The sequence below is a fragment of the Lolium rigidum genome, chromosome 4 (assembly GCF_022539505.1).
Source record: "Lolium rigidum isolate FL_2022 chromosome 4, APGP_CSIRO_Lrig_0.1, whole genome shotgun sequence".
Classification (NCBI taxonomy): Eukaryota; Viridiplantae; Streptophyta; class Magnoliopsida; order Poales; family Poaceae; genus Lolium; species Lolium rigidum.
Window position 1 is genome coordinate 178,872,632 of NC_061511.1, and position 9,152 is coordinate 178,881,783.

The following is a 9,152-nucleotide window of genomic DNA, read 5'->3' on the forward strand; positions in this document are numbered from 1 at the left end:
CGGAACTTTGGTGATGCGGCACGGATGGAACTCACCCTCGCCTTCTTGGGAATTCACCACCTTCGCCTCGGGAAGCATTAAGGCGATGGGGTGAGTTCCCCCGCGCTCGCACGCTTCCAACCAGTGCACCCACTGAGAGGTCCGCTCAATCGGCTTCAACCGCCAGAAAATCTGGGTACTTGAGCTGCTCCACAAAGCATGCACACGAACAGTGTATGTTTCGGGATTAAGCCCGAAATTCACGGTCAACCACTCCTTCAACTGACTAACTCGCCATGTTTTTGGGTTTTTCAGATGCAACTCCTCGTACTGAAACTCGCTCAGATCAGCTTCCATCGGAGTTGTTCGGACCGTGCCATGACCGAAGTAAACAACGAATTTTACTCTATCTGACATATCTGCTCACCTATACAAATTACAGACTCGTCAAAAAAATCTAGCACCTACACTCTAAAATAAATAAAAATCTAGCACCTGCAGTCCTAAATAAATACTTTCTACCGGTAAATATTTCAGTAACTAATCTGTGAAGCTAACGAACGCAACATGCATTATGATTACACCATCTAATATCAGGAATTAGGGTTTACCCTTGAAGCGTGCCAAACACCTCCGTCAGCAGCTCAGCTCCTCCACCCCGCAGCAGCTGCACCACCACGCAGCAGCTGCAGCAGCAGCACCACCACGCAGCAGCTGCAGCAGCAGCACCACGAAGCAGCACCACCTCCACCACCTCCACCAGCACCACCAGCTCCACCACCACCAACACCACCTCCACCAAAACGCCTCAAAAACTAACCCATCTATAGATCAGCTAATTCTACAGCATTTGGTGGTGAAACTACAACAAATGGCTGAACAAATCGCTCACAAATGAGAGAAAATGCTGCTGGACTGAGAGCTAACCAGAGAGAGAGAGAGAGCAGATGAACTGAGAGCGAGCTGGAGGAGGAAGATGGCGTCGAGGCAGCAGCGCACGGGCGAATTTATTCCCCTCCGTTTTGGGCACGCTGAAGCCGACTCGGGGTGCGCTACCCCGAAGTTAGCGCCTCGGGATTACAGGCCCCGACAGCATCTGCCCATGTCCAGGGGACAGGCCAACACGGGCCGCTGGTGGCCGACACCCACGCTTCGGGGTCCTCATCCCCGATATTGGGCTCCCACGCCAGATTCCCTCCGCCTCGGGCTCCTCAACCCCGATTTCCCTAATTCGGGTTCACACAACCCGACGGTGTATTATTTCCGAAAATGGCTAAAAACGAATATTATTTCTGGAATTAATATTAAAAAGTGTATTATTTAAAAAAATCGCTTGTTGATGATATCCCCCCTTTGACTTCTTTGACAGATTTTTCAGCACCTAAATAGCAAATGGGTATATGAATAGACAGAACCACCCTTCAACTGCATCAATCAATCCTGTTGAATATTAGACAGAAAAACTTGAGAAATTTGGCACATACATCAAACAAAATTGGAGAATATGATGTTACCTTTGCAGATCCATCATACCCCTTTGTCAATCTAGAGCCCCTTCAAATCCCCATGTCAATTCTGTCCATATGGTTTCCACAAACCAGACCAACCATTAGAGGAAACAAGCGAAATCCACCAAAAACTTGAAGGGGAGAGAAGCTTGCCTTACCTTGGGGGAGTAATGGAGGGCGGAGGATTTGGGAAGATGCGGCGGAGCGGACAGGTTTGACGGAGGCGGGCGCTGCGGCTCCGGCGGCTAGGTCAGGGACGGGTCTGAGGGCACGCGACTTGCCTTTGTTTCCCAGTTCGTGTGAGCTGTAGCAATAGAGGAGGGCAGAGTTGTCTTTCTAAAATAATCATATAGGTGTATTAGATTAGTTGCTTAATGTTGACTCAGCAGTAATGGCGGAAGCTATAGCGCTGAAGGAGGGTCTTCAGATGGCTATACAGTTGGGTTGTAATCGACTGCGGGCTGAGTCTGATTGTATGGAGATTGTTGATGCTTTTAATGAGAGAGAGCGCCCGGTGTAGTGCTCAGACAACAAGTTTGCAGAATGCATTGATAAGATGACAAGTATTGGAAACGTGTCGGTGGGACATGTTCCGAGGGAGGCAAATCAGGTTGCTCATTTGTTAGCTCAAAATTCTTATTCTAGTAAGATTACTTGTAATTGGATCGATGAGCCCCCTAGTTTTTTCCTAGATAAACTCCTTCATGATGTAATTTTGTGATGATCCAGAGGCGGCAGGTTTCAGACGCACTCTTTTCCTTCCAGGGTATCGAAGGGGCTGGAAGGTTTTTAATGAGACGGTCTGCTGACCTAATATAATGTTTTAAGATTTCAAAAAAAAAATTAGTTACTTAATGTAGAAATAATAAGGTGAAAGGGGGTTGAAAGGGAGACGGCCAAAGAAGGGGGCTTATTTTGCCCACGCCCACAAACATGGGGGTTATAATCAATTCTCCCCAGTTTTCTTTCGAGTGAGATTTACGTAGGGTACCTACCGTTAACTAATGCACGTGCTTACGTGCGTCCTGCCATGATCCATAAACGCCAGGTTTGGCCAAATTTGGCTAGGCCGACGAACGCCAATACCGGTGCCACACATAGGAAGAAGCAGAAACGAACATGTGAATGAACAGTTAGGGCATCTCCAACGAGGCTATGCATTTCGGACGTCCAAAAGTGGTCGCGAGCGTTCGTTTGCGTCGCCCCGCGAACATATTTTGTCCGACTATTCGTTTGCGTCTGGGTGTGCGTCCACCGGGACGACCCATTTTTAGATTTGCAACATATTTAAGAGCAAATATACTAGTACATTTGATAGCATAGAAACTATACAAAGTAACCTAAAGATACTACTTGCTGCCTAACGGGCCGACCCCGTCGTTGCGTCGCTCCCTCGCCGGCTTCTCGGCCGCCTCCCGTGCGGCCGCTATGGCTTGGTGCGCCACCGCGTCCTCTTGCAAGCACTGCTGCAGTCTCGCGTTGGCGGCGTCGTCCTTGACCATCTCGAAGGACTCGACTATTGCTCTCTGCTCCGCCGCCCTCTCCTCCGGGGTAGGCGCATCAGGGTCATCGGAAGACCATGATATGTCGGAGTCGGACTCCTCTATGGCTGCGGCCGCCGCCAGCCTACGCTGTTCCATCTCGGCGTCGAATGCCGCGTGGGCCGCCCGCTCCTCCTTTGCTTCCTTCTCCGCGTCATCCATGTACTTGGCGTCCCTGACCGGGTTGAGGAGGTTGCCCGTGTTGTCGTCGGAGTCGAACTCCTCGTCAGAGCTCGAGGCCGGGGGAGGTGGAGTGGGAGGTGTAGGTGGAGGTGGAGGCGCGGCAGCCTGACCGCGGCCGGTGTTGCTCATGGTGGCTGCGGCGGAGTCTGAGCGGCAGCGGCGCTACAGTGGAGGTTGTGCGGCGGCTAGGGTTTAGTGGGGAGGAGATGAGATGCTACCGTCCCTGTTTATATAGATCGAAGGCAGGGCGAGGGCCACGGCACGCGTGACATTGACATTACTTCGTGCGCAGAGGTAGGCGACTGCCGCGCGCCACGCGAGGCATCGCCATTTACGCGGCCACAGACTACCGAAGCGACGCCTCCGCGCTAGTACTGGCGGAGAAGACAATCGACGCTGGGTCACTGCCAGGCGGGCCAGACGAAACGTTCGCCAGACGCGAGCGGACACTTTGCGCGTTCGCGCAGCGTCCGTGGAGACGCATCCGAGACGCATATTTGGGCTAGATTTGCGTCGTCGCGGACGGCCCGGTCACTTTGCGTCGCCCTGCTGGAGGAGGGCCCAGACGCATTTTCGGTCACGGCGGACAAAAACGGTCGCTCAACATCCGTTTGCTAAAAGAAATTAAACGGTAGCTCGCTCGGCCGGCGAGCGGTCGCGGCGGCGTGATCACGGGGGAGGCAGATCCGGTCGGTCAGAGCTAGCCGCGGTGGCGGAGGCCCGGCCGGCCGGGCTGGCACACGCGTGACATGCACATGTGAAGGACAGAAGCAGGAGACGTACTTAGCAGTGAAACAACCGCTAGATCCTCGTGTCGTCGTCATCTAGGCTAGTTGCACTGTGAGCATATGAGCCAACTCACCGTGCCTCGCCGTACAAGCTCGCAGGCTGTGACATCAAGTGGCTCGCTTGGATGTGGTGCGCGCTGCGCCGGCGGAGGGGCCGACCAGTACGTACGGTACGGTGATATCTGATAGAGTAAAGTCTGTAGTCAACCTTGAACTTGTATATGATGTTGGGATTAGACCCTGAACTCTGAATCCCTGGAATCAGCACCCTGTGCTTACCGATCCCGATCAGTCTAAACCTTGGACCATTAAAACTAGTTTGGCTCACGGGAAATAATACCATCCCGGCCGGGATCACCCTCAACTCTCACCGACTACTGTAGGTCTGTAGCGCACATGTCATGTTCATCTTTTTTCTTGGCATATTTCTCTCTCACCTGCACTCCCAGTAAAATTCCCCCTTTGCCGTTCTCACTTCAGTCAGAGCATCTCTAGCAGAGCCCGAACTCGCAACCGAAATTGAAAAAGTCCGATAAAAATAGGGGTTCGGTTTGGAGAAACTCGAACTCGCGACCTGGCCCGTAAAGCGAGTTCGGGCACCCGAGAAATCGAGTGGTCGCCCCGTATTAAAAGGGGCCGTGGAGGGAGTTCGGTTTCTAAACCCTACTCCCCTCCGCCGCTTTCTCTCCCGCCGTCGCCGCCTGCCTCCTCTCCGGCGAGCGATTCCGCCTCCTCTGACGCCGCTCCGCCGCTTCGGCCAATACCCTCCGCCCGCAATGGGGCGTTTAAGACGCGTGGGTAGGGGAGGTGGCCGAATCGGCGGTGGAAAAGTACCTCGGTGTCCGCCGGGTGTACGGGCGGAGGCGGACCGCGCTAGGCGGTAGCGCTCCGACGGCGCATGGAAGCGGGCCGGCCGGAAGTGGCCGGAACTTATCGCGCGCCGTCAAGCGCGCGAGGAGGCGGCTGAGGAAGGAGAAGCGGAGGCGCCCCCGCTGCCGGCTCGTGCAGCCCGCCGCTGCCGGTGCTGCCCCCGCGCGGCAACAACGACGACGACGCCGATGGGCCGCCTCTAGCCTTCGGGAGCACCTCCGAGGCGGCGACCTTCGAGGAATAGGCGGCGACCTTCGAGGAGTAGCTAGCCTCCTGGAAGAAGAACGACGAGCTCCCAAAAGAACCAAAACGAGCTCGTCAGCGGCAAGATCCCTGAAGTTCCTCTTCTAGCGCAGCACCGGTGGCGGGCGTTTACTCCAAGTCTGACCCAGCAGCGCCCTGCACTCACCATTGTTCGCACTAAGTCATTGACTGCTAACAATCGTGCTACGAGATGGAGGTGCTCAATGCGTGTGCAATCTATTTGCCTAGTTCAGTCTTCTCTCTGAACAGTTTGTGAGCACGCAATAAACTTTGCGGTGATGCCGTGTTGATGTCCTTGAGCTGCTGCGACAGCAAAGGGAAAATTTATTGTGGAGTGGAGGTCAGAGAGAAATATACCAAGGAGAGATGAACATGACATATGGGCCGGCCACAATGTGAGAGTGGAGGGTGATCCTGGGCGGGATTGTATTATTTCCGGTGAGCCAAACTAGTCCCAACAGGCCTAAGGTTTAGATCGACTGGGATTGGCAAGTACAGGGTGATGATTTCAAGGATTGAGAGTTCAGGGTTTGATGCGGACACTGTCTACAAGTTCAAGGTTCAATATAGACTTTACTCTATCTGATAAGCCAGATGATATGCTCACGGTTTAGTACCGTAGCGTTTTTTTATCGGATTAGCTAATTCATGTGTTAGGTGAGGGGTTGTAGGATCTGCACGGTGTGCTATCAGATACTACCGCCGAGCGACTACATATGCTCCGCTGGACCAGATCGACCTGACAGCACACGGGCCTGGCGCTGTGGTATCCGATTCTTGGCTGCACCGATCGTGATCAGCTTCGTTTCCGAGACAAGCAACACTGAATCAAGAGTAGTTTCAAGCTGGCACAAGTCAAGTAAAGTTGGGTACCATTTCACTATAGGTAAAACCTAAGGGGGTCGTTATTATTCTTTTTTCCAAACGGGCTACTCCTTTCTATTACTACTACATAACAGAAATATAAAATGGTTTGAGACAACAATACCAATGCAGCAAAAGGAGATGGAAAGAGGCCACCCTCGCACCTTCACAAAACCGCTGACAGATACTCGATATCGAGCATATACTACAGGGCAAAAATCTGATGATACTAAAGCAAACTCTAACAAGAAGTTTAGCACGGCACATACAAAATAGCTAGAAATTACAAGTTTCAGGACTAGACAAGATCAACTTCCAAGATGATAAACGGCCAGATCATGGAGCTTGAGTCTCCAGGATGTTGGAGATGCTTGGAGTTGATGTAGAAATATCACTTGCACTGATATCCTAGGCCATGTGGATTGCCTTCTTCATCAGCTGCTTCTCCCCTTTCTTGATCTTCATAGCATCATCGTTATCATTATGTCCTGCCCGGTAGGTTAAAAAAAGCAAACAATGTTATTGAAACAAGATTCTTGAGCATGAACCCATCAAAGTTTATCTTATTCCTGGTAATCCAAATAGATCAGAAAATGGCAGCCATTAACAAAGCAACGAAACTTCTTACCTTCTGGCATATAGGCATATAACCAAGCTAGTCTCCCAACGATTGGAATGACAACTATTAGCCCCAACACAACCCCAAGTCACTCTTGCAATAGCACAAGAAAAGAAAATATGATTTGCATCTTCACAATTGCTACAAAACGAGCAAATATGAGACCCATTCCAAATTTTTTCTTAAGACTGTCTCTGGTTAAAGTAACATCATAACAGAGTTACCACAAAAAAAAAATCTTTAAAGGTAACTTGACTTTCCAAATTCATCTGTTATTGGGACTAGCAAGGTTATGCTCAAGAGCCTTATACATAGAAACAATAGAGAAACATTTATTACTGGACAAGCTCCATCTAACTTCATCAGGTTCAGTATGGCTAGTTATATAAAAAGATAGTACTGCCTCCGTTCCACGAAATATGTCGAATGTTTGTTAAAATTTGGATGTATCTAGACTCCTTCAACATCTTTTGTCGGACGGAGGGAGTTTGCTTTAAACCATTACATTGATTAAGATCAACAAATATGCGTCTTTTAAAAGGAATGTTAAAATTGAAAGACTGATACGTCTCCAACGTACCTATAATTTCTGATGTTCCATGCTTGTTTTATGACAATACTTACATGTTTTGCTTGCACTTTATAATGTTTTTATGCATTTTCCGGAACTAACCTATTAACGAGATGCCGAAGGGCCAGTTGTTGTTTTCTGTTGTTTTTGGTTCCAGAAAGGCTGTTCGGGCAATATTCTCGGAATTCGACGAAATCAACGCCCAGAACCTTATTTTTCCCGGAACCTTCCAGAAAGTCAGAGGGGGACCAGAGGGGTGCCCTGGGGGGCCCCACACGTGGTGGCGGCGCGGCCCAGGAGGGGGGCGCGCCACCCTAGTGTGAGGAGGCCCCGTGGCCCCTCCGACTCCGACTCTTCGCCTATTTAAGCCCTGGTGACCTAAAACATCGATACCAATTGACGAAATTCCAGAAAGACTCCAGGGGCGCCGCCGCCATCGCGAAACTCCAATTCGGGGGACAGAGTCTCTGTTCCGGCACCCTGCCGGGACGGGGAAGTGCCCCCGGAAGCCATCTCCATCGACGCCACCGCCTCCATCATGCTCCGTGAGTAGTTCCCCCATGGACTACGGGTTCTAGCTGTAGCTAGTTGGTATTCTCTCCCCCATGTACTTAAATATACAATGATCTCATGAGCTGCCTTACATGATTGAGATTCATCTGATGTAATCGGTGTTGTGTTTGTTGGGATCCGATGGATTGTTACATTATGGTTAGTCTATCTATAAAGTTTGTGAAGTTATTGTTGCTGCAATCTTGTTGTGTTTAATGCTTGTCACTAGGGCCCGAGTGGCATGATCTTAGATTTAAGCTCTATAATTATTGCTTAGATTGTATCTACAAGTTGTATGCACATGTCTATGTCTGGAACCAAAGGCCCCAAAGTGACAGAAATTGGGATAACTAGAGGGGAAGGCTTAGATATGAGGATCACATGTTTTCACTGAGTGTTAATGCTTTGCTCCGGTGCTCTATTAAAAGGAGTACCATAATTTCCAGTAGATTCCCTAGAGGCCCGGCTGCCACCGGCTGGTAGGACAAAAGATGTTGTACAAGTTTCTCATTGCGAGCACGTATGACTATATATGGGAAACATGCCTACATGATTAATAATCTTGATGTTCTGTCTTAATGCTATTTCAATCCTATCAATTGCCCAACTGTAATTTGTTCACCCAACACTTGTTATTGGAGAGTTACCACTAGTGTAGATAGTCGGGAACCCCGGTCCATCTCTCATCATTATATACTCGTTCTACATGACATTGGAAGTAGTATCAACTATTTTCCGGTGCCATTGCTCTCATATTACCGCTATCGCTGTCGTGTTATCGTTACTACTCGCTCTCATATTACTGCTGCTTTCACATCACCCCCGTTACTAGTGCTTTTCCAGTGCAGCTGAATTGACAACTCAGTTGTTAAGGCTTATAATTATTCTTTGCCTCCCCTTGTGTCGAATCAATAAATTTGGGTTTTACTTCCCTCGAAGACTGTTGCGATCCCCTATACTTGTGGGTTATCAAGACTATTTTTCTGGCGCCGTTGTCGGGGAGGCATAGCTCTACTGATAAGTTCACCTGGGGGAGTACACTCTACCTCTCTCTCTGTTTTATTTTATGTTGTTTTACTTAGTTTACTTTTGTCTAGTTTATTTGTGCTTAGTTTATTTCTATCTAGTATTATTTTGCTTAGTTTACTTTTGCCTAGTTTCTTTTTGTCTTGTTTTATTTTCCCTATATACCCGAAAATCCATAAAAATTTGAAAAACCGAAAAATTAAAAACTGTTGCTATGGGAGAACCTACAACCTATTTGGAGCTTATAGAATATTATAATAATTATAGAGAATCAAGAGCGGGAAAAGTGATGAGTGTCTGTGATAGAAAAATTGAATACAATTGCTAAAATCTTGCTTAAACGCCATGATATAAACTGTTGCTCTCAACAGGACACTAAACATCTTA

General features: G+C 49.1%; 1 long non-coding RNA gene across 1 annotated transcript; it reads right to left on the minus strand.

Moving 5' to 3' along the window:
- Positions 1–1,321: 1,321 nt before the first annotated feature.
- On the minus strand, positions 1,322–1,739 carry LOC124706763. Its single transcript, XR_007004559.1, has 3 exons — positions 1,646–1,739; positions 1,494–1,554; positions 1,322–1,419 (listed from the first exon to the last, which is right to left on the minus strand). It is a non-coding gene; the product is annotated as an uncharacterized LOC124706763 (long non-coding RNA).
- Positions 1,740–9,152: the final 7,413 nt, after the last annotated feature.